Source organism: Manis javanica, chromosome 2 (assembly GCF_040802235.1).
Source record: "Manis javanica isolate MJ-LG chromosome 2, MJ_LKY, whole genome shotgun sequence".
Lineage (NCBI taxonomy): Eukaryota > Metazoa > Chordata > Mammalia > Pholidota > Manidae > Manis > Manis javanica.
In genome coordinates, this window is record NC_133157.1 from 74,695,249 (window position 1) to 74,720,392 (window position 25,144).

Sequence of the window (25,144 nt, forward strand, 5' to 3'; positions counted from 1 at the left end):
AGTAACAAGAGACAAAGAAGGACATTACATAATGATAAAGGGGTCAGTACAACAAGAGGATATAACAACTATAAACATTTATACACCCAATAGGAGCACCTAAAAATATAAAACAAATACTAACAGAACTAAAGGGGAAAACAGACCGCAACTCAATCATTAGGGGACTTTAACATTCCACTTACATCAATGGATAGATGAACCACACAGAAAAAAAATAAAGGAAACAGAGGCACTGATTAGACAGAAAATAAATAATGAAACAGAGGCACTGTTCAATGCATTAGATCAGATGAACTTAACAGATATCTACAGAACGTTCTACCCAAAAGCAGCAGGGTACACATTTTTCTCAAGTGAACATGGAACATTCTCCAGAATAGATCACATACTAGGCCACAAAAAACCTTCAATAAATTCAAAAAGATTGAAATTGTATTAAGCAACTTCTCAGACCACAATGATATGAAACTAGAAATAAATTACACAAAGAAAATTAAAAAGCCCACAAACACATGGAGGCTAAACAACATGCTTCTAAATGATCAATGGATCAATGAACATGTCAAAACAGAAATCAAGCAATAAATGGGTACAAATGAAAAAAAAATACAACAGTCCAAAATTTGTGAAATGTTGCAAAAGTAGTTCTAAGAGGAAGGTACATAGCAATACTGGCCTACCTCAAGAAATAAGAACAATTACAAATAAACAGTCTAAACTCCCAATTAATGAAACTATAAAAAGAAGAACAAATGAAACCCAAAGTTAGAAGAAGGAGGGATATAATAAAGATCAGAGCAGAAATAAATAAAAGAGAAAAGAATAAAACAATAGAAGAATAGTGAAACCAAGAGCTGGTTCTTTGAGAAGATAAGAAAAATAGACACCCCCTAGCCACACTTACCAAGAAAAAAAGGGAGAGGACACGAATAAACAAAATCAGAAATGAAAAAGGAATAGTCACAACTGACACCACAGAAATACAGAGAATTATTAGAGAATTCTAGAGAAGTCTATGAAAAACATACAAATAAATTGGACAACCTAGTAGAAGTGAAAAAATTCCTAGGAAAGTACAACCTCCCAAGACTGACCCAGGAAGGAACAGAAAATCTGAATAAATCAACTGCCAGGAAAATTGAACTGATAATCAAAAAATTCTCAACAAAAGTACAGAACCAGGTGGCTTGAAAACTGAGTTCTACTACACATTTAAAGAAGAGTTAATCTCTCTCTTAAAGTACTCTAAAAAGTAGAAGAGGAGGGAATACTCCAAACTCATTCTATGAAGCCAGCATTATTCTAATACCAAAACCATACAAATAAACTACAAAAAATAAAATAAAATTACAGACCAATAACCCTGAAGAATATAGATGCAAAAACTGTCAACAAAATACTAGTAAACTGAATTCAGAAATACATCAAAGGATCATCCATCAAGACCAAGTAGTATTTATTCCAGGAATGCAAGGATGGTACAATATTCATAAATCGATCAATATGATATACCACATTAAGAAAAAAAGGACAAAAACTGTATGATCATCTCAATAGATGCTGAAAAAGCACTTGACAAAATTCAACATTCATTTATGATAAAAAATTAAATAAAATGGGTAGAAAGGGTACATACCTCAACATAATAAAGGCCAAATATGACAAACTCACAGTTAACATTATACTCAATAGTGAAAAGCTAAAAAATTTTCTTCTAAGATCAGGGAACAAGACTAGGATGTCCACTCTCACCACTTTTATACAACATAGTACTGGAGGTCCTAGCTATGGCAATCAGATAAGATAAAGTGAAAAAAGCATCCAAATTGGTAAGGAAGAAGTTAAATTGCCACGATTTGCAGATGACATCACATTATACATAGACAACCCTAAAGACTCCACCAAAAAACTATTAGAATAACTTGGATTCAGCCAAGTTGCAGGAAACAAAATAGATACACAGTATATATGCATTCCTATATACTAACAACGAATTAACAGAAAGACAAATCAGGAAAACAATTCTATTTACAACTGTGTCAAAAAGAATAAAATACCTAGGAATAAACCTAACTAAGAATGTGAAAGACTTGTACTCTGAAAATTATAAGTCCCTCATTATAAAAATTAAAGAAGACACCGATAAATGGAAATTTATTCCATGCTCATGGGCAGGAAGAATTAATATTATCAGAATGGCAATCCTGCCCAAAGCAATTTACAGATTATATGCAATCCCTATCAAAACACCAACAGCATTTTTCAATGAATTTGAGCAAATAATATCAAAATTCATATGGAACCACACAAGATCCTGAATAGCAAAAGCTATCCTGAGAAAGAACAAAGCTGAGGGTATTATGTTCCCTGACTTCAAGCTAGACTACAAAGCTACAGTAATAAAAATTGTATGGCACCAGTGCAAGTACAGACCCATAGATCAATGGAACAGAATAGAAAATCCAGATGTAAAACCATACACATATGATCAATTAATATACAATAAAGGAGCCATGAATATACAGTGGGGAAAAAACAATCTCTTTAATAACTGGTGTTGAAAAACCGGGCAGCTACCTGTAAGAAAATGAAACTGGATTACTGCCTAACTCCATATACAAAAGTAAACTCAAAATGGATTAAAGACTAAATGTAAGATATGAAGCCATAAAACTTTTAAAAGAAAACATAGGCAAATATCTCTTGAACATAAGTAGGAGCAATTTTTTTCCTGGACATCTCCTCAGACAAAGTAAACAAAATAAAAATGAACAAGTACAACTACATCAAACCAAAAAACCTCTGTACAGCAGACACCATCAATAAAACAAAAAGGAAACCTATAATATAGGAGAATATATTTGTAAATGATTTATCTGATAAGGAATTGACATCCAAAATATGAAAAGAACTCTTATGACTTAACATCAAAACAAAAAACAAAAAACAAATAACCTGATTAAAAAATGGACAGAGGACTTGAACAGACATTTTTCCAAAGAAGAAATACAGATGTCCAAGCAGCATATGAAAAGATGCTCCACATTGCTAATCATGAGGGAAATGCAAATAAAAACCACAATGAGGTATCACCTCACACCAGTTAGAATGGCTACTATCCAAAAGACAAGAATAACAAAGAGTTGGTGAGGATGTGGAGAAAAGGGAATCCTCCCACACTGTTAGTGGGAATGTAAACTGGTGCAGCTACTGTGGAAAGCAGTATGGAGGTTCCTCAAAAAACTAAAAGTAGAAATACCATGTAACCCAATAATTCCATTTTTAGGAATTTACCCAAAGACAACAAAATACGTTATTTGAAAAAAATATGTGCACCCCTATGTTTACTTCCACATTATTTACAATAGCCAAGATATGGAAGCAACCAAAGTATCCATCAATAGATGAATGGATAAAGAGGATGTGGTACATATACACAATTGAATATTATTTAGCCATAAAAAAGAAAGAAATTCTACCATTTGTGACAACGTAGATGGACCTAGAGGGTATTATTCTAAGTGAAATAAGCCAGGCAGAGAAAGACAAATACCATATAATTTCAATTACTTGTGGAATCTAAAAACAAAACAAAACAAAGTGAACAAAATAGCAGTAAACTCACAGACACTGAGAAGTGACTGGTGTTTTACCATGGGGGAGGAGTTGGAATAAGTTGGAAGAGAGGGAGATAAAGGGTCACAAAAATCCTCAATCATAATGTAAGTTGGTCATGGGAACAATAATATAGCATGGAGAATATAGCCAATGGTTCTGTAACATCTTCCTATGTTGACAGATATTAATTGTACTAGTGGGGGTAAGGATTTAATAATATGGTTAACTGTTGAACCACTGTGTTGTATACTTGAAACCAATATAAGATTGTGTATCAACTACACTTTGATTAAAAAAAAAGACACTAAGGTAAGCATCCTTAGAAAGATTCAGACAGAAGTTGAATTGCCTTCTGTTAAGTCACCCAGATATATTGTTATGGCAGCTCCAAGAAAGTAATGTACTCATGTCTGCTGCACTCTATTCAGTGAGACAGCCATGAAGTCCCACCCAACTTTAAGGGAAAGGTTGAAAGATTCCAACATTTGGCTGGCAAAGCTCTGGAAGAAAATGTGGGATGTGAAATATTGCTATAGTCATTTTTTGGAAATACTGTCTGCCACAAGAAGAAAATCCCAATTCGTAAGACTTCAACACCTTTGGGCAGTTGCTTTGCTGAACTCTATATCCTGGGATAAATAAGGTTTTCAGTATACTCTTAACTGGATGTTGCAAAGATACTGGAGTTAGAATCTCCTTCTTACCAGATTATGTGCAGGGGTTAGTTTCATAAGTAGAGGTTTATCCTGGGAAATAGATACGTATTTTCAAAAGCAACAAGAACTGCAAACATTCTCCATTTTACTTATTCCTACAAAGAGAGCTTTGAATGGACTTCAGTATTTGGCTTGACATAAAACTAGTAACAATCACGAACACCATCCACTTGTTCATTTTTTAAAGAACTTTGTGGTCCAAGAAGCTGGGCTCTGAAGATGTGCATTCTTATTCCTAGTGTGTAGCTAATTCATGCACTGTAACTGCCCTGACATGAGATGTGGGGTATGAGACTTGGTGGTATGTAACTCCAGGAAGGCCTATTCTCCTTGTGCTTAATGTCAGTGACACCTGTTATGGAACAGCTCTTTGCACTGTCTGTACAACTCTGAACAACCAGATGATGGTCCCTGAGTTATACCACCTGTGAGAGTGGGAATGGACACGAAGCATTTGAAAATGTTCCCTATACAAGTGCCCTTGTTTACTGGGAACCGATTTTGGCAACTCCAAGTTCATAAAGAGCACAAGGTGGCAACCCATCTCTGATGAGGGAACGGTTTGTATCAAGGACAAGATCTGACAAACCGCTGTCCAACATGGCTAGGAAAAGGCACCAAGTCCCAAGACAGGGCAATGCCTGACCTGACCTGACCGGATGTACGCAGACACCGTCCTGTGTTCACATACAAAGCCATTCACACCCTTGCCAGATGGCATCCAAGTGCTGCACACTGACGTGGACTGCATCAGGCTGGGGGGAAGTGGGAAAGAGGGCAGCAAAAGACAGGATGAGATCCAGGAATAAGGAGGAAGAGGACACTCCCATTCTATACCCTCTGCTTCTTCATTGTTTCACGTTTTCATTGTTTCTAACTCAAACTTCCATCACACTTCCCTCACTCTCTGTCTCATTTTTTCCCAGGACCTCTGTGGCCGCACCATGGACACTCCCACCACAGATGGATGGGTGATCCCTTTGTCCTGCTGGAAGTCACCAAGCCAGGTACCATGGAGAGACTGTGAGGTGAAGCCCATCCAGCAGGAGTCCTCAAGGTTGAGACCAGGTGGGTTTCCAGACAGGCTAACACTCCAGATACAACGGATCCTCCTCCTAGGCCTTGCTCCCAGCCCTGCCCTTACCAACTGCCAATGCAACCCGATTACAACACACACCCGCATCCAAGACCCATGAGATCTGTGTCCACTGGGCACTTGCTACATTTGCCAGAATACAAAAACAGTGGCAGTTTTCAAGGAAATGTTCTTGTCCCTGAGCCCTTCAGTGCTGCTGCATGGTCCTCACGGAGGGGTGGGAGGGGCAGTCAGAGGAACCGGCCCAGGCCGGGAGACAATATTCACACCCATGCGTTCAAATTCATGGAGTGCTACTTTGAGATTTCTTGCCCAACCCTGTCATGTCTTCTTTCCCCTCCTCTGCTCCCATCATCCTATGGCATCCCCTCGTTGGGGGAAGTAAGAGGAGAGGGGGGAGGACTCTACTCCCTCACCTCACCTGGCCACAGTGCCCTCCAGAAGATAGCTGAGGTGACTGTGTAAGGTTCACTCACCTGTGTCACTCACTCAGATGCTTGAGGTTCACTGGGGTTGAGATACAGAGGAAGCAGCTCCCAGATGAGCATCTTTTGTGGGGAGGTTTGAGGGTGAATGAGGCCCAGAGACACCTCCTTGACAGCGCTGCACCAACTGGCTTCTCCTCAGGCTGTGGGGGTGTGATGCCAACAGCTTCATTCAGATCAAGCATCACATCATTTCTCTGTTTTGATTCCTCAACTCTTTTCCTCATTTTAATGAATCAGCCACAGTTAGGAAATCCAGACCTTTCCTTTCCACATGAAGAAAACTTATACAAGAATTCAAAGGTCTTTTCTTTGCCTCTTTGCCTGTTTTTTTCCTACAAGATCAGCTTCTTCAGTTTCCATCCTCCAAGAAACTTACCCTTCATGACCTTCGCTAGTGTCCCCTCCTCACAGGATGGCTCTCAGCAAGGGCCCTGCACCTGCTAGCATCTCTGGCGTGGGGTTTATGGCCCAGCTCTGGCCCTAACAAAACCAAAGCCTCCAGGGCTCCATATTTCAAATGCCCTTCACAGATTAAACGTAGATAAGCTCAAGAAAGAACATTTTCACATGAGAAGAAAGGGCTATAAAAATGGTCCATCAACTGTATTCCTCAAATACGTCAATATACAGAAAGACAAAAAAAGACTGGGGATTTTAAATCTTGAGAGACCTCAGAGACATGACACTTAAATACTTGTGCAATCTTGGCTGGATCCAGAACTTGTATCCTATAATACTATGGTTAAACAATGCCATAGTATTATAGGATACATTGACAGAACTGAAATCCAGACAGTAGATTAAGTAAAATTTGGATTAATGTTAGATTTCCTGAAGTTGATAAGTGGAAATGTAAAGAAGGGTGTCTTGGGAATACGTCTAAAGGACTCAGGGAAAGAGACCATGATAAATGCAACTTAGCGTCAAGTGTTCAGGAAAGATATTAATATATAGAAAGAGTAAATGGGATAACATGTTAAAGAATACAGGAACTCCTGCAACTTTTTTTGTAAGTTTGCAATTTTTTCCAGATAAAATGTTTTAAATATTGCCCACAAAGCATCGGGAGACTCAGGTCTTCAAGATACCAAATAAGAAATAAGGGAGAGTGAGGGAGGCATGGGCCTGAGTACAGGGATTCGTTACAGATCTGGATAATTAGACCCATTCCCTGATTTCCACCCATCATTAAAAACCCAGATTAACTTCCTTCTTCTACGTTTTCCCCATCCCTGTACCTTGCATAGAGGGGAGCAGAGGCTTGGAGATTAATCTCTGGAAAAGTGGAACTCAACAGGCTTTGAACTCAGGAATCCAAGGAAAGCAGAGGTGGAGTGATGTGCAGGAATTGCCTAAAAGTGCCTTCAGAACAGGAATTTTCTCTTAACCACCCACCTCAAGCACCTATCATTGCTTTAAAAATTCCAACTGTCATCTACAGAAACCAAGGCAGGAGAGTAACCAGTCTTCCCAAAGGAAATGTTCAAATTCCAGAGAAAAGCCCTCCAGAAATAGATAATTGAGTGTTCAACCCCAAAAGGATGCTCACCACACAACCACTCTGGAGTAAAATACACACATTTGGATGTAGAGTATCTAAATGTCTTATTCTAAAAGATGGGCAGGAATCCAAAGATCACTGTACTCTTAAGAAAAACCTATATGGAAGACGGAGACTTAAAAAACTCATAGAGCTTAGATGAAAAAGAGATAATAAATGAAGCTGAAAACTATAAATTATTATTAATACTCTCAAAAGTAACCAAAAATATTGCATACTTTAAACATTATTAGAATATCATAAAAACTGAATGGCATAGCACAAGGAAGGGCACTGGTGAGTCAAAAATAATTTCCAAAAGTAAAACGTTCATAGGTAGGACAGAAAACAAACTAAAGAAAACTACCAAAGAAGTGAACCAAAGACAAAAAATAGAGAAGATTAGAAATTACACAAGCATCCAGATGAACAGGTCCTCCAGAAGGGAGAAAAACTCTTCTATAAGCACATTCTGTAGTGTAGTAAGAAATGAAGGACTGAGCATCTCTCCTCCCCTTGTATATATATAATATATACATACATTATATATATATAACACACGTATTTTTACATATATGCATACATATGCATAAGTACATACAAACACACACACACACACACATATATATACTTTTAAGCTTCCTAAGCTCAAAAGAAAATAAAGATGGTCTTAAATAAAATTTTTTGAAGCGCTGAAACATGAGTGATTTGCCAACAGAGAAGTCCAAGCTGCCCTCAAGTATGCCCAAACCAGAGATAACGTGGGTTAACCGCCCACAGGATGAGCAAGCCTTGGCCTTATCCACCTTTGTACTCCAGCCAGGGCTCTCTTCATGAGCAGTCAGCTGGGCTCCACACTTAGAAGTGCCCTGATCTTGGTTTAATAGTCTAGTGTCACCACCTTGAAATTCTTAATTTTATCTTTCAGCTAAGTGAAGTCCATGGGGTGATAGAGCATGCATGTAATGAGCAGATACATGCAAGTGTGCCCTCTGTTCCTTACTGTTCCATTCATACATAGCATCCGCAATCCCCCACATGCACAGAATTCAGGTGAACCTGTGATAGGTGGGAATTCAGCAAGATTCAAAGCATGTTACTTGTATGTCTGAGTAGGCAGAGGTACTTACTCTCAGGCCTGAGAGGCCATGCTTTATATTGCTATCAGAATCTCTCAAACACAGAGAAGGCAATGGTTTTCTAAGGAACATGAACAATCAGGGACCTATAATATCCTTCCTTTCTCACTTATGTCCCTGTATTAGCCAATTGCTTACACTGAAAATGATAACAGAGAAGGAAAGGAGAAGATAAAGCTTACTGCCTTTCCTTTTCAGCCCTTCTTTGCACAACATTAAGCTGAAGGTAGAGAAATTACATGTGTTGAGAAGTGAAATTAAAACAGTTGAGGTAGTTTTGTGCATTTACCTAGTATGAGTAAGAAATACATATGCATGTACAATCTATGAAGTATATAAATTGTACAGTTTTGGTAATTTTGTATATAAGCAAAAACTCATATTTGCACTAAAACTCACATTGCACAATATAAAGATGAATGGTAAAAGTCATGCTAATAGGGAAAAAGGAAGAGGTTTTATGTTTTAGTACTGCTAACACCATTTTTCCCCATTCTTCAAACAAGGGATCTCACATTTTCATTTTGCCCTGGGCCCTGTAAGTTATGGAGCTGTGCCTGGATGCTTCTTCTGATTAATGTAAACCATAGAGAGTGAGAAGTTGGGGTGAGGAAATCATACACCTCACCTTCCAATAGGCAGCAATTATTTTTATTATTTTTAATTACACAAGTGACAGATTGGGTACCTAGCAGCAGACTCAGAAGAGGAACTGTTTTAAGATAAGCGAGGGGAGGCCTGAACTAAAAGGAGGCCAAAAAGAAAATAAAATTTCAAGTAAAGTCCTTTTAAGTCAATAAAGTCATTTAGCCTTGTTAATCTAAAAAGTAAAAAGCCAGTTATTTTACTAGAAAAATGGGTTTATTCAACAATAGTAGAGAACTGCAATTTGGGATACACAAACTATGGCAAAATCACAAGCAAGTACAACAAATAAAGGCAAGGAATGTTACTTTAGGAGAAGGAGGAAGCTGGGAGGGTTGTTCTGAATGAAAATCCATGGGAGAAAATCAGGAGCTCAGGGTGATGATGGTTTCACATGGGCTGAGTTGCAGGAGTAGCTGAGTTCTGGCAGGAATGCAGTGTACAACTTTTCCTGTTGGGGCCTGTAACTGAGTCTTTCCTCTTAAGGATTCTTCTCTTGGGGTCTGTAATTGACAATTCATCCTTTGACTGATGTTGAGTGGTACTGGCTCCCCCTTCTGGCTTTCTGACTCCATTTTCATGAGGTTTCCCTGTATTAATTTTCACAAGCTGAACAGCAGCTGAGCTCTACAGAATCTAACAGTATGCCTTTGAGTTGCCTGATCAAAGGGCTAGACTGCGGGAGTCTTTACACTCCTTCTGTCAGTTATTTGTTAAAGGCTGGAAGGGTGGAGGGAGGGACACCAATGACCAGGCACTTCTGGCTCTGCAGACCACCAGCGAAGCTGTTATTGGTAGCCCACAGGCACTCTAGCTACAAAGAGACAAGGTGCTAGTTACTGGGGGGGCTCAAGCACCTTAGGTGCCAGAAAGCACAAAACATAAAGACATTATAGTAAAACTACTTGAAACATCAGAAATGTAGTGAAAAGAAGTGCAGATCTTCACCAGCATTCTAATGCTGCTCCACCAGAGAAGGATACCATTGATAACAATGTGATGCTTGTTCTTCCAGATCATTTTCTGTGTTCTTACACTAAGTTCAAGAATATTTGTAAGTGTCTGCTATGAGTCCACTGGATGCTGCAGATAAATGAGACAGATATGGTCTTTGTTCCCATGTATCTTATATTCCAGAGGGCATATTACTTGTCTGAATGTCCCTATCTTGCCTGTTTCACTTTATGATGTATCATAGATGCCCTGCCACATCAATATATATGCAAATTCACTACAGATTTTATTCGCCACACACCATTCCATAAAATGCATATAGCATAATTCACTTGACCACTTTCCTATTGATTAAGCACTGGTTCCTAAAAGAAAATACCTAAGGAGAAAGGAAAATGAATACCTTCTTTTGATCTTTGCATGAGTATATTCTCTGAGGCCAAGAGAGGGTTACTGTTTTAGGATGAAGATATGTAAGGATAAGTAGAGCACTCTACCTGAAGTTAAACCTAAAATAATGTTTCAGGAATATTCTGTCTGGGTGAGGATGAGCAGACGTTTGGGAATAAGGTCAAAATGAGCATGAAGGCCACAGTAATATGAGGAAGTTGACCAGGTGTTGCAATAAGAAATCATTACAAGTCTTTGGGGGAACTTCTAGTCATTTTGGAATAGGTGTATATTGCATTATTTCCAGTTCTTAGTTTGACATGCAGTCCTCTGATGTGTACTAATAATACTGCCTTGCCACTGGGTTTCAGCTCTGGTCAAGTACATTATGGTTTCAATGTGACCAAAGAAATGACAGCAGAATGTTCTTGGGGTGAAAGGGTTTATTACCCAGCTTGTTCTCCCAGCTATAGACTGAGCACTAATGTCTGTGCCTCTGCCCAGAGCACTGGGCCGAGCTCTTCATATAGTGACTCAGTCAATAATAACTTCTTGCCTACAGGTGTGAAAACAGCAGCCTAGTAACAGACCAGTTACATCATCAGGTGGTTTAGGTTCAGTGACAATCCTGGCCACACTCCACCCCTCCAGAATTCTCGCCTCACAATCTACATGTTCTGAATCTTCCGCAATGGTCCCTGTGCAGGAAAGCTGAAACACTGTAACCAGATTCCACAACAGCAACAGAGGATAACAACAACTTAGAGATAATAACAAAAATTAAGACACAGCAAGATTTTGATACAGGTAACAAAAATTATAATAATCCTCAAGCCAGAGGAGGTTCCTAATAACAAAAATTATAATAATCCTCAAGCCAGAGGAAGTTCCCAATCCACAAAGACCTTAGGGGCGATAAGACACATTTTAATGACACCAACATAGGAAAATCTCATCCATCAGGTAGGATGCATGCAAGAGAGTGGTCCTGTGATAGGACTGTAGCAGGAAGGGAGTCCCTTCCAGGTCTAGTACACCATACTTTTACTCCTTTCCCCATGGGGGTTATTGAAGGGTCTATATATAGTGCTCCTGGAGGTGCATGCATCAGCCATAATGATAAAACAAAACTCCCCAGTAAGCATCTTACTATGCTGATGGACAGTGACTATAATGGAGTTTGTTGGGGGGACTTGGTGAAGGGGGGAGCCTAGTAAACATAATGTTCTTCATGTAATTGTAGATTACTGATACTAAAATAAAAAAAAAAAAACTCCCCAGTAAGATGCTCCTACCTTCCGGTGATCTTTGGGGGACACTCTGATGTTATTCCAGGAATACACAGGAGGCCAGCTTCAAGGCCTTGTCACCAAGGTGCCAGAAGAGACAGCCATCGTTGGTTCATGTGCCGAAAGGTCCAAGGCTACGTCCACTCAATGGAGTTTCTTGGGTTCAGTGCAGTTGGTGCTGGCAGCAAGATACTATTCTGGTGGCCCAACCTTGGCTTCAATCATTCTTCCTTGGTTTGTGCTTGCAATTGTATGGGGGAGGCAGCCATATGTGTTAACATGTCTGCGGGGCTCAGGGCTCCCTTTTGGGGTTTCTCGTTCAAACGCTGTAGCACTGTCCATAAGCAGACTGACCATCCTTGCAGACTATTGGTATCTGACTTTAGTCCAGATTTTAACAAACCATTGTACCTCTCTATCATCCCTGCTGCAGTAGGATTGTATGGCACATGAAACTTCCATTTGATTCCCAACTGGTGCACCCATTCTTGCAGTGCACGTCCAGTAAAATGGGTGCCCTGATCATTCTCAATTACCTGTGGTCAGCAATAAGCTTCAAAGAGATGCTCCAGGCCTTTTTTGGTCATCTGTTGGTCTGCACAACATGTAGGAAAGGCAACCAGAAGTCCAGTAGCAGTGTCCACACAAGTCATGGCATACTGATATCCTTCCAAGACAGGTAGAGGCCCAATATAGTCTATCTGCTACCTGATGAAGGGTATTGGCCCCTTAGCTATTGTCCCACGTTGCTGTGGAACTCGGTGTAAGTCCCTTTTAGAGCATACGACACACTCCTGCCAGGCTCTGCTAACTTCTTCAAAGGTCAAAGGCAAGCCCCACCAATGGGCTACAGCCCACATTGTCTTTTGCCCTGCATGCAACAAACACTGATATAACCATTGGGCTACATCAGAGGTAGGCTTTCCTTCTAGCCAACATTTCTGGGCCAATTTATCTGCTTCATCATTTCCTGGGGATGCCAGTGGCAAATGACCTGTCACATGATATACTATAACTGTTTTAGTCTGACCACAGGCCAATAAGTCTTGCCATAATTCTTGCCCACAAAGGGATCAGTGACCAACCAGCCAGTTGGCATGGTACCACGTTGGTAGCCACAGGGTCAAGCCCCAATAAACAGCCCAGCTGTCAGTGCAGACAACTATAGAGGAGGGCTCCTGGCTGATCACAAGCCACACTGCCCATTAACTGCTCTTCCCCTCACCATCTTCCATCCATATTGTCTCAGTCTTAGGATGGAAAGCTATGGCCCTCCATTTTGGGGGCTGCCCACAGCTAGAGCCATCTGTATATCCTGCATCTTTGGGCACAGGGGCTCTTCCCTTCTGATAAGGACTCTTTGCTACTAATGGTTCTAAAATAAATTCTTCCTGCTTTTCAACAGAATATGTCACTGTCCTCAGTAAGCATTAGAGTTCTTCACTCAAGGGGCTACTAGAGGTAAGCACCCCACTTGGCCAGTGTGGGCATTTGTGCTATACCTCTCCTTGGCTTTTGGGTCCAGCCTTGTACCCACCCCAAGATAGGATAGGTGGTTATTACCTTTATTGGGGCCATTCCAGTGATGGGTTCTGCAGCCAACAAGATGTGGTACACAGCAGCCAGTTGTTTTTCTATAAAAGTGTATTGTACCTCTGCCCCTTTCCAGAGTTGTGACCAGAATCCAACAGGTTGGTGAGCTCATTCAAGCCGCTGTCAGAAACCCCAGCCATAACCTTCTTCAGTCACATCACATGTACATCCAGCTCACAGGGCCTTGATGGGTCTATCACACTCAAGGCCCACACGGCCTTGACTGCCCATTTTGCTGTAGTAAAGGCGCAGATGCATGTCTTATCCCAGTCTCACCTGATGCTCTTTCATACCAACTGGTATAAGGGCTTCAGAATTTGTGCCAAGTGCATGATAAAAACTTTCCAGTAGCCTAGAAGATCCAAAAACTCCTGTCATAATTATACAGTTGTAGGGGTAGGAGAGGCCTGGACTTTATCTATGACTGCTTTTGGTATAACTTAAGTCTTACCCGACCAGATGACCCCCAAGAATATGACTGACAAACCAAGTCCCTGAACGTTGGTACTGTTCATAGCCCATCCCTTCATATCAATGCCATTTCACTCTTCAATGAATCCACAGTAGTTCGCAGTTCATGCTCTCATGTCGCCATTTCTTTTGTCTCTTTCAGGAGCATGTTCCTCTCATCTGCAGACTTTTAATACTGTGAGAAGCAGCAAACCCACAGTCCTCACTGCCTCATGGGCACTCTGTTTCTCAAAGGACCTACTTAGTATACTAAGGGCCACTCCTACTGCCTCAGGTGTCACCTCCACTTGCCTCCAGTCCTGGGGTGGGGCCCAGTCCTCCAGGAGGCAAGCCAACTCAGACCACATACCTACTGGGGGACAATCCACTGTCTCCACATTCACAGGGGCAGCCAGCTGAAGCACTCCTCCTATAAGGGCAGTCTGTCTTTTTCCTTGGTCAACAATGAACCCTGCCGACTACTGCCAATTGTCTTGCCAATGGGTTTCAGCACCAGACAAGTTCACTATGGATTCAATGTGACCAAAGAAATGACAGTAGAACATTCTTGGGACAAAAGGGTTTATTACCTGGCTTGTTCTCCCAGTGGTAGGTCAAGCACTAACGTCTCTGCCTCTGCCCAGAGCACTGGGCCCAGCTCTTCATGACTCAATCAATAATAGGTTTTGCCTACAGGTGTGGAAGCAGCAGTCTGGCAACAGGCCAGTTACATCAAGTGGTTTAGGTTCAGTGAGGATACTGGCCATAGGAACCCCAACTTTCCCCACAAATACACATGAGGAAAATGAAGACCGAGGTTACACAACGAAAGGGGATTTGAACCCTGGTCTGATAGACTCCATAATCCTCCAAAAATAATGCCGACTGCACTTATGCTAAATTGTCAGATTTTAAGTGGCAGAGTATAAATTGGGTTTGCATTTTACTGCCTGGTCCAGAAGAGGAGGAGAGACAATGATTAGGGAGGATGAAAATTGCTTATCTGCAGGGCCTCTAGAGGAGAATAACTCTATTTTTAAGTATGTTTCTAAATAGAAATGTAACATGCATATAGAAAAAGTGCACAAATTAGAATTATCAGTGAATTTTTATAAAGTACACCTGTGTGACCAGATTTTAGCACTCAAAACTGAGGACATTACTAGCAATCCAGAGCCCTATCAAGATTCACACAATCCTCACTTCTGTCACCATGGATTGATTCCATTTCAAAAATGGAATCACATCACACTGTAGGCAGCTTCTAAATGAGTTCCAGCAACCTCTATCTCCTGGTATCTCTTGTAATCCCCTCTCCTTGAGCATGGGCTTGGACTAGGCATTACTTCTGAAGATAGAATGTGGCAAAAGTGATGGCATTGCACTTCCAAGATTAGGTTACAAAAGTCCTACCTTCTCTCACTTGCACCCTCTGCTGAAAGACAGCTATTGTGTTATGAGCTGCCTATGTATGACCCATGTGTTAGGAAGTGAAGGAGGTCACTGCCCAACAGACAGTGAGGAACTGAGGCCCTCAGTGCACAGCCTGTGAAGATTTAATCCTGTCCAGAACCACATAAGCACACTTGAAAGCAGATCCTCCCTCAGCTGAATTTTCAAATGAGACCACAGTCCCTGCTGACACCATTACAGCCCTGATGCAGAAGCACCTAGCTAAGCTTCACCTGGGTTCTGACCCACAGAAACTAAGATAATATATGTACATTTTTAAATTAAAGTATCATTGATATACGGTCTTGTGTTGGTTTCAAATATACAACACAGTGGTTCAACTTTCACCCATATTATCAAGTCCTCACGCCCTCCAGTGCAGTCACTGCTTATCAATGTAGTAAGATGTTTAGTACATTGTATTAAGCTGTTAAATTTTGTGGTAATTTGTTATGAAGCAATAGATAACAAATATATGGTATGTACTTCTTTGCATGTGGCTTCCACTAAATGTGTGAGATTTAGTCATGTTTTCACATACAGCAAGATGTCATTCACTTTCATTGTATTCTATTGTATGAAGTTACCACAATTTATTTATTCTCCTCTTGATTGACATTTGGGTTGTTTCTAGTTTGGGGTTATACGAATAATGCTTCTTTGAACATTCTTCTGCATGCTTTCTGGATGTATATGCATAGACATCTTCAGAGTATACAGTAGGAATACAATTGCCAGATTATAGGCCATGCATACATTCAGGTTTCTACAGCACTTCCAGTAGTTTCTAAAGTACTGATAGCAATTTACTCTCCCACCAGCCATGCGTGGAGTTCCAGTTACTTCACATACTTGTCAGCTCTTTTTTATCTTAGTTATTTTGGTGGGAATGAAGTGGTATCACATTATGGTTTTAACTTGCATTTCCATGATTAATCAATTTGTGTTTTAAATATATAATTAAATCACTTCATTTTCCTTTCCCTCAGGATGAGCACCTTGTCTTTCTTTCTTTTTTGGTTCTTTTGGATATTTGATTTTGTGATGTGCTTGCTTAAGCTTTGTCCATTTTTCTGTTGGCTTGGCTGTCCTTTTATTATTAGGCACTTATGCAAATCACAATTGAGTTCTTGTCAGAAATAGATACTGAAAAGATCTGTCATTCTTTGGTTTGCCTTTTCATTCTTTAGCAATTATTTTGTTGAACACTTGAACCAGTCCATCTGAAACTGACTTTTGTATATGAGGTGACATAAGAATAAGTATTAATTTTGTTCACATTAAGATTGACACATCACCATTTATTGAAAAAGTCCTTTATCCACTGTATTGTCACCTCTGTCAAAAATGAAGTGACCTTATCCATCTGACTAGGGACCTTCTGTTCTGTTTCACTGCTCTATGCCTATTCCTGTGTCAATAGCAAATTATTTTAATTATCATAGCTTTAATGAGCCTTGCTGTCTGACAGTGTAAGTCCTCCAGCTTTGTTCTTTTTCATTACATGTTACTATTACTTGGCCCTAACATTTCCATATAAATTCTACACTCAGCTTGTCGATTTATACACACACACACTGAAGGATTCTGATCCTATTACACTGATCCTGTAGCTAGTTTGGAGGTTACTGATTTACAAAATTGAATCTTGCAATCAATGACCGTGATATTTCTGTCCATTTATTTAAGTCTGATTTAATTTCTTTCAATAAAAATTTTTCAGTTTTCTGCATGGAGTTTTTGTAAACTTTTCATTATATTTATTCCTAGGTGTTTGGTTTTTTAAAAAATTTTTGTTATAAAATGAACATTTATTCTGTTTTGTTGCTTTGATTTTGTTTTCTAGGGAATCCTATCATTTGTATATTTGATTTTGTTGCCTTTGTTTAACATTTGTCACTTCTCTTGAATCTTTTTCAACTGTTTCTTATTGTTTGCTTTAAAATTTTAGAACATCCCACAACCTTTATCTATTTTTCATCTACTTTTTGCAAGGCATTATCAGTTGTCCTTATTACTCCTATTTCTCCTGGATAACACTTCTTTCTTAAATGACTTTTTTCTGTTCTAATTCAATCCTGGGATCTGATTCATGTTTGAATATTAAACCAGTCTTGCATTGCTGGAATAAAACCAATTGGGCTGTATTATTGTTTTACATACCATGGATTCAGTTTGTGCTTCTGTTTACAATTTTTGCATGCATGTTCAAAAGACAAACTTGCCTGGGATTCCATTGCTTTAACATTCTTTTCAGCTCTCATCTGAAGCTTATGCTGGCCTCACAGAAAAAAAATATTTGAACAGTGCATTATTTGTGTTTCATGGAATATTTTTATGTAAGATTGCTCCTATATCTTTCCTAAATATTTGGAAGAATTTACCAGGAAAGCCACTTATTCCTGGAAAGCATTCTGTAAAGGTACTTAATTACACAATTCCTTGAGAAGGTATAGGATTACTAGATATTCTTTTCTTTCTTGGATAGTTTTATTAGGTTGCAGTTTTTAAGAATTTGTAATTGTGGATGAATTTTCAAACTTACAAGCATAAAATGTAAAATTTTAGCAGCCATACTGAGATATATTTTATCTACCATAATTTCACCCATTTAATGTATGTAACTCAATGGTTTTTGGTGTATCCATGGAATTGTGCAATCCACCACAATCCAATTTAGAAGATTTTTGCTCCCCAACAAATAAACCCATTATACATTAGCAGCCTTTTCCCATTCTCTATTTGCCTATTCTGGGCGTTCCGCATGAGTGGAATCATACAGTATATGGTCTTCTGTGAGCAACTTCTTTTATTTTGCATAATGCTTTCATGAGTCATCCATGTTGTAACATGTACCTGTATTTCATTCCTTCTTATGGCTCAGTAATATTCCTTTTTATAGCTGAACAATATTCCAGCCATTTGGAATACAGATGTTCCACATTTTGCTTATTCATTCACCCACAGATAGATTTTTGGGTTATTTCCACCTTTTGATATTATAAGTATGTTTCTATGAGCATTCAAATTTTTATGTAGACATAAGTTTTTATTTCTTTTTATTATATATCTAGTAGCGGATTTGCTAGGTCATAAGATAACTCTATGTTTAACATTTGAGGAATGGCACCATACTACATTTACACTGCCATATATGTGGGACTAAATCTCTTGTCTTATGGCCTAGTATATGATCTACCCTGGAGAATGTTTCATATGCATTTCAGAAGGATTTGTATGTTACTGATGGTGGGTTGAGTGTTCTATAGACCTGTGTCAGGTCCAGGTAATTTACAGTGTTGTTCAGGCCTTCTGTATCCTTGCTGATTTTCTGCCTAGTTGTTCTATCTGTTATTGACAGTGGGGTATTGAAGTCTCCAACTAATGTTACTGAATTATTTATTTCTCCCTCCCTTCATGTATTTTGGTATTTTCCTCTTTTTATTTTTGCTGTTCTCTTATAAGTACATATACATTATTTTTGTGTTTTCTGGATGGCTTGACCTTTTTTTAATCATAAAATGTTCCCCTTTATATCCAGTAACTTCTTTTGTTTTAAAGTCTGTTTCATCTGGTAGCCACTCCAGCACTCTTATGGGTGCTATTTGCTTGATGTACATTTTTTCATTCTTTTGTTTTGAACATTTGAAAGTGCCAAGGTAACACTGTACAAGATGCAATTTTCTTCTGCGAGATCACCCAACTTTAAACACATGCACATATTCTAAATACACCTTAGATCTGTAACATGTTTTGCCCAGTGGAACATGAGCAGACATGATGCCAGCAGAGGCCTTAAATGGGCATGTGCAGTTGAGTTCACCTATGTTTCAGTGGCCATCATGAGAAGAGTAGACCAAGGAGCTGCTGCTCTCCAGTTGGGTCCTGGAGTGGGATGTGTGGGACAGAGTTCAGATGGATCCAAAGATTGAAGTGAAATCAGCCATCTGGAGGTCTAAAGGAGAGTCACAATTGCTAACCCACAGATGCAAGAAAAACAATTCTTGTTTATGTCACTGAGTTTTGGGGTGACTTGTTCCACAATGTTATTACAAGAGCTGACAAATATGATGTCTTCTAAATCATTGCTATATAGACAGCTGCCACTGTAATTATATGTGAGGCAACCGTGTACTCAGAAATTTTGAGAATTCTTCAAGTCTTGGTGCCTCTCCAACACATTTCACATGGTTAAAGTTTCTCCAAGGAAGTTTTTTAATGTGCCATAAAGACATCTCCCCTAACTTTTATTAAGTATAACATAAAATTCTTTCTATTCATTTTATGCTTGTAGTTAAAATGCTTCTTATGGGGGAGGAAAAAAGATGGCAGCATGAGAATTGAGGCAGAAATCTCCTCCCAAAACCACATATGATATGAATATACAGCAAATACAACTATTTCTAAAAGACTGACCAGAAATAAGATTGCACCAGCCAGTCTACATCTGAGGGAAGAGAACATCTCATGGAAAACGGTAAACTAATAAAGCCATGACCCAGTGGGGCCCGACCACTCCCCCAGCCGTAGCTCACGGTGGGAGGAAGAGAATCAGAGAGGGGAGGGAGTAGAAGACCAGGAATGCTAAATACCCAGTCCCAGAAATCTACTCCGGAAGCACAAACCCACATTGCAAGGTCCTCTGGAGATTAGAGGGGGTGAAAACCAAAGTCAGAGACTAAGACTGTGCACAGATTCCCACAACCAGCTGCCCTGGGACAAAAAAAAGGCGGGCACTTTGAGAGACTTCCCAACAGTGAGAGAGAGGGCTGCTGAAGGGCCAAGGGTTCAGGAGAAGGAACAGGTAGACAAAATCATCCCGACACACTTAGTTCAGCAGTTTGGGAACTTGCAGGAGCTTCAGGTGCTCAATCCCCCTGGCTGACAACGCAGCCCTGAGGCCCCCCAAAGTGATAAGCAGTCTGCCACTCCTTCCTCCCTCTCCCTGCTGCCACCTGCATGCAAACCTGCTGCCCCTGCCATGGCTGGAGACTAGCTGGAGGGAAGCCCTGCCTACAGCAACTACACAGCTTAATGCAGAGGTTGTTCCCTGTGCTTGGTTCACTGGTCCTGACAGTAGAGGCAGGCATTGCGTCTGGAAAGCAGGAAATGGTTTTCTCCTCCCAGCAGGCCCCAGTGCCACTTGCCTGTGACCCCACAATCTCTCCAGGCTAACCAGAGAGCAGCCTTACCTCTGGCAACTACAAAGCCTTAATGCAGAGGCTGCTCCCCGTGTGCAGCCCACAGGCCCTGACAGAGGAGGCAGGCACTGTGGCCAGAAAGCAGGAAAGGGCTGTGTCCCTTAGGCAGGCATGAGCGCCGCTAGCCTATGATCCCCATCATTACTACAGGAAAGCCAGAGGGCAACCCCGCCCATGGCAACTAAGGGGAATAATGCAGAGGCAGCTCCCTACATGCAACCCACTGGTCCTGACACCAGAGGCAGGCACTGTGGCCAGGAAGTAGGAAAGGGCTTGCTCTTTAGGGCAGGCACTGGCACCACTCGCCTGAGACCACAGCCATCACTACAGGTACTGGGAAGCTCCAAAGAGCAGAGCTGGGGACTAGAGAGTGCAGCCAAATATCTATACAAAACTCATATTTCTCACTATCCAACAGGATTATGGAAAGGCAGAAGAACCTTGTTCAAACCAAAATCCCTCAAACACCAGAAAGAAGGCTCAGTGAGACTGAAATCACCTGAGTCTTCCTGAAAAAGAATTCAAAATGAAAGTCATAAGCATGCTAATAGAGCTACAGAAATATATTCAAGAGCTAAGAGACAAATTCATGAGGGAGATAGACACCTTAAAAATACAGTAGCTGAAATGAAATGTACAATGGAAGAATTTAAAAGCAGATTAGATGAGGCAGAGGAGACAGTAAATGGAACAGAAATTACAGAACAGGAATACAAAGAAGCTGAGGCACAGAGAGAAAAAAGGATCTCTAGAATGAAAGAATATTAAGAGAACCATGTGACCAATCCAAACGGAACAATATTCACATTACAGGGGTACCAAAAGAAGAAGAGAAAAAGGGATAGAAAGTGTCTTTGAGGAAATAATTGTTGAAAACTTCCCCAAACTGGGGAAGGTAATAGTCTCTCAGGCTAAGGAAGTACACAGATCTCCCAACACAAGGGACCCAAGGAGGACAACACCAAGACATATAATAATTAAAATGGCAAAGATCAAGGACAAGACAGAGTATTAAAAGCAGCCAGAGAGAGAAAAAAGATCACTTAGAAAGGAAAACCCATCAGGCTATCATCGGACTTCTCAGCAGAAATCTTACAGGCCAGAAGGGAGTGGCATGATATATTCAATGCAATGAAACAGAAGGGCCTTGAACCAAGAATACTCTATCTGGTAGGATTATCATTTAAATTTGAAGAAGGAATTAAACAATTCACAGATAAGCAATCTATAAATTCAATGCAATCCCTATCAAAATAGTGACAGCATTCTTCAATGAACTGGAACAAACAGTTTTAAATTCATAGGGGACCACAAAAGACTCTGAATAGCCAAAGCAATCCTGAGAAGGAAGAATAAAGCTGGGGGGATTATGCTCCCCAACTTCAAGCTCTACTACAAAGCCACAGTAATCAAGACAATTTGGTACTGGCACAAGAACATAGCCACATATCAATAGAATAGAACAGAGAACCCAGATATAAACTCATAGGCATATGGCCAATTAATGTATAATAAAGGAGCCATGGACATACAATGGGGAAATAACAGTTTCTTCAAAAACTGGTATTGGCAAAACTGCACAGCTACATGTAAGAGAATGAAACTGGATTATTGTCTAACTCCATATATAAAAATAAACTTGAAATAGATCAAAGACCTGAATGTAAGTCATGAAACCATAAAACTCAGAAGAAAACATAGGCAAAAATCTCTTGAATATAAACATGAGCAACTTTTCCCTGAACATATGTCCTAAGGCAAGGAAAACAAAAGCAGAAATGAACAAGTGGGACTACATCAAACTAAAAAGCTTCTGTACAGCAAAGGACACCATCAGTAGAACAAAAAGGCATCCTACAGTATGGAAGAATATATTCATAAATGACATATCCGATAAGGGGTTGACATCCAAAACATATAAAGAGCTCACATGCCTCAACATCCAAAAAGCAAATAACCTGATTAAAAAATAGGCAGAGGATCTGAACACACACTTCTCCAAAGAAGAAATTCAGATAGCCAACAGGCACATGAAAAGATGCTCCACATAGCTAATCATCAGAGAAATGCAAATTAAAACCACAATGAGATATCACCTCACACCAGTTAGAATGGCCAACATCCAAAAGACAAGCAACAACATACACTGGCGAGGATGTGGAGAAAAGGGAACCCTAATACACGGCTGATGAGAATGTAAATTAGTTCAACAACTGTGGAAAGCAGTATGGAGGTTACTCAAAAAACTTGAAATAGAAATAGAAATACCATTTGACCCAGGAATTCCACTCCTAGGAATTTACCCTAAGAAAACAGGATCATAGATTCAAAAAGACACGAACCCCTATGTTTATCACAGCACTATTTACAACAGCCAAGGTATGGAAGAAACCTAAGTGTCCATCACTAGATGAATGGATAAAGAAGATGTACATATACACAATGGAATATTATTCAGCCATAAGAAGAAAAAAAATCCTACCATTTGCAACAACATGGATGGAGCTGGAGGGTATTATGCTTAGTGAAATAAGCCAGGCAGAGAAAGACAAGTACCAAATGATTTCACTCGTCTGTGGAGTATAACAACAAAGCAAAAACTGAAGGAACAAAAACAGCAGCAGACTTACAGAACCCAAGAATTGACTATCAGTTACCAAAGGGAAAGGAGTTGGGGAGGATGGGTGGGAATGGAGGGATAAGGGGATTAAAGGGTATTATGATTAGCACAGATAATATAGGGGGTGCACGGGAAAGGAATTATAGTACAGAGAAGACAAGTACTGACTTTATAGCATCTTACTATGCTGATGGACAGGGACTGTAATGGAGTATGTGGTGGGGACTTGTTAATAGGGGTGAATGTAGTAACCATAATGTTGCTCATGTGAAACCTGTACATAACACTGTATATATATAAAAATAATAAAATAAAATGCTTCTTATGAATCTAAGAGGATGGGAAGTTATATAGAAACATCTTTATGGATAGTTGTTATTCACAGGTGAAATTTCCAATCAAAAGGGGTATTTCACTGAGTGTAGAGGACTGATGCCTCCAGTGTCTCTAAATGCCAAGTGAACAAAGGCACTAAATAAACACTGAATTCTGCTCTTTCCCCTTGAGAGGGAGAACAAGCCATTCTAAAAGGATGCTCTTAGCAGCTATTTGCAACACTGTGAGCTTGGTTATTATGTTGCTAAGAAGCTGTCTAAAAGGTAAGTAACTACACAACCTTGAAAGTAGAAAAAGAGAAAGCCAGAAAACATTTTCTCATGGCACTCATTCATTCACTCACTCAGGAAGTATTTACTGATCAGGTTGACTATGTGTAAAATACCACACTATGTGAACACAGAGATGTATCGTGGTCTCAGAGAGCCCAGATCCCAGAGGGGGAGACAAAATGTAGATGCTCATGCCAGTTCCAGGTGTGTCCTATTAAACTGTGTGCAAGTTCAGAAGAGAGAAAGGATCCACATCTTGTTTGGATTCTTGGTGAAGTTTTCCCAGAGAAGGAGGCATAAAGGTGGTGACTAGAAGAATTTTTAATATAATAGGTAGAGCTGGAAGGAAACAAAGATGTACAGGCACTAGACTCATGTGATTTTTCTGTAAGCCTGGAAAGTGAAATTAAAGACGAATTATGGAGGGTCTTAAATATCAATCTTAAGAGTTGGGGCTATGTCGTGTTGGCAATGGGTGTCATGGAAGGTTTGGAACATGGCAAAGGCATAATCAAAGAACCTTGGCAGGTGTAATAAAAGATGTAGGGAGAGCCCAAATGTAGAAAGACATGCTATGCTCTGAAGCAGTCATCATAATCCAGGTGTAAAATAATAAAGGGTGAAACTGGAGTAATGGCAAGGCAAATAAAAGGAAGGGAGGAGTATGACAGGTGCTATAAAGGAAAACTGTCAGGATGTGGTCATTGACTGGACACATTCACTTATTTATCTAACAAATGTTGTAACTGTGCTAGTCACTGGGGATGCAAGAGCAACCAAAACAGACATGATCTCTTCCTCATGGACCATAATGGGAAATATCTACTTAAAATGGATGAGAAATATGATGAAGGCTATGAATGAAAAGTACATAGTGTTAGGAAAGCTCATGGTGAGGGACTTGATGAGTCAAGCAGGTAAGCAGATGCTTCCTTGATGAAGTGACATGTGAGCTGAGAAGGGTGAGGAGATGTTAATCAGGTGCAGATTAAAGGGAAGGATATTTCATGCAGAGGGAACAGCATGGACAACGCGTCATTGTAAGTATATACACTTCCAATCCCTGGGGGCTGGACTATTGAGAATGAAAGTGAGTGGGGTGCAAGATGAGGCTACAAAGTCCATGGCCCCATCATGTCCAGAGACTGCAGTGCTCTGCAGACTAGTGCACGCAAAGTGCCAGTGCACAATGAGATAAAGTAGCTTGTTCTAGAATACAGCTCAACACACTGCTACTTTCATCAAGAAAGCTTGTCTGTTGAACTAAACAGTATGTTTAGTGCAGACATGATTTACATTCTGAAGCAAGCTCCTTATCTTGCGATATGGTTTGCAACCAGTC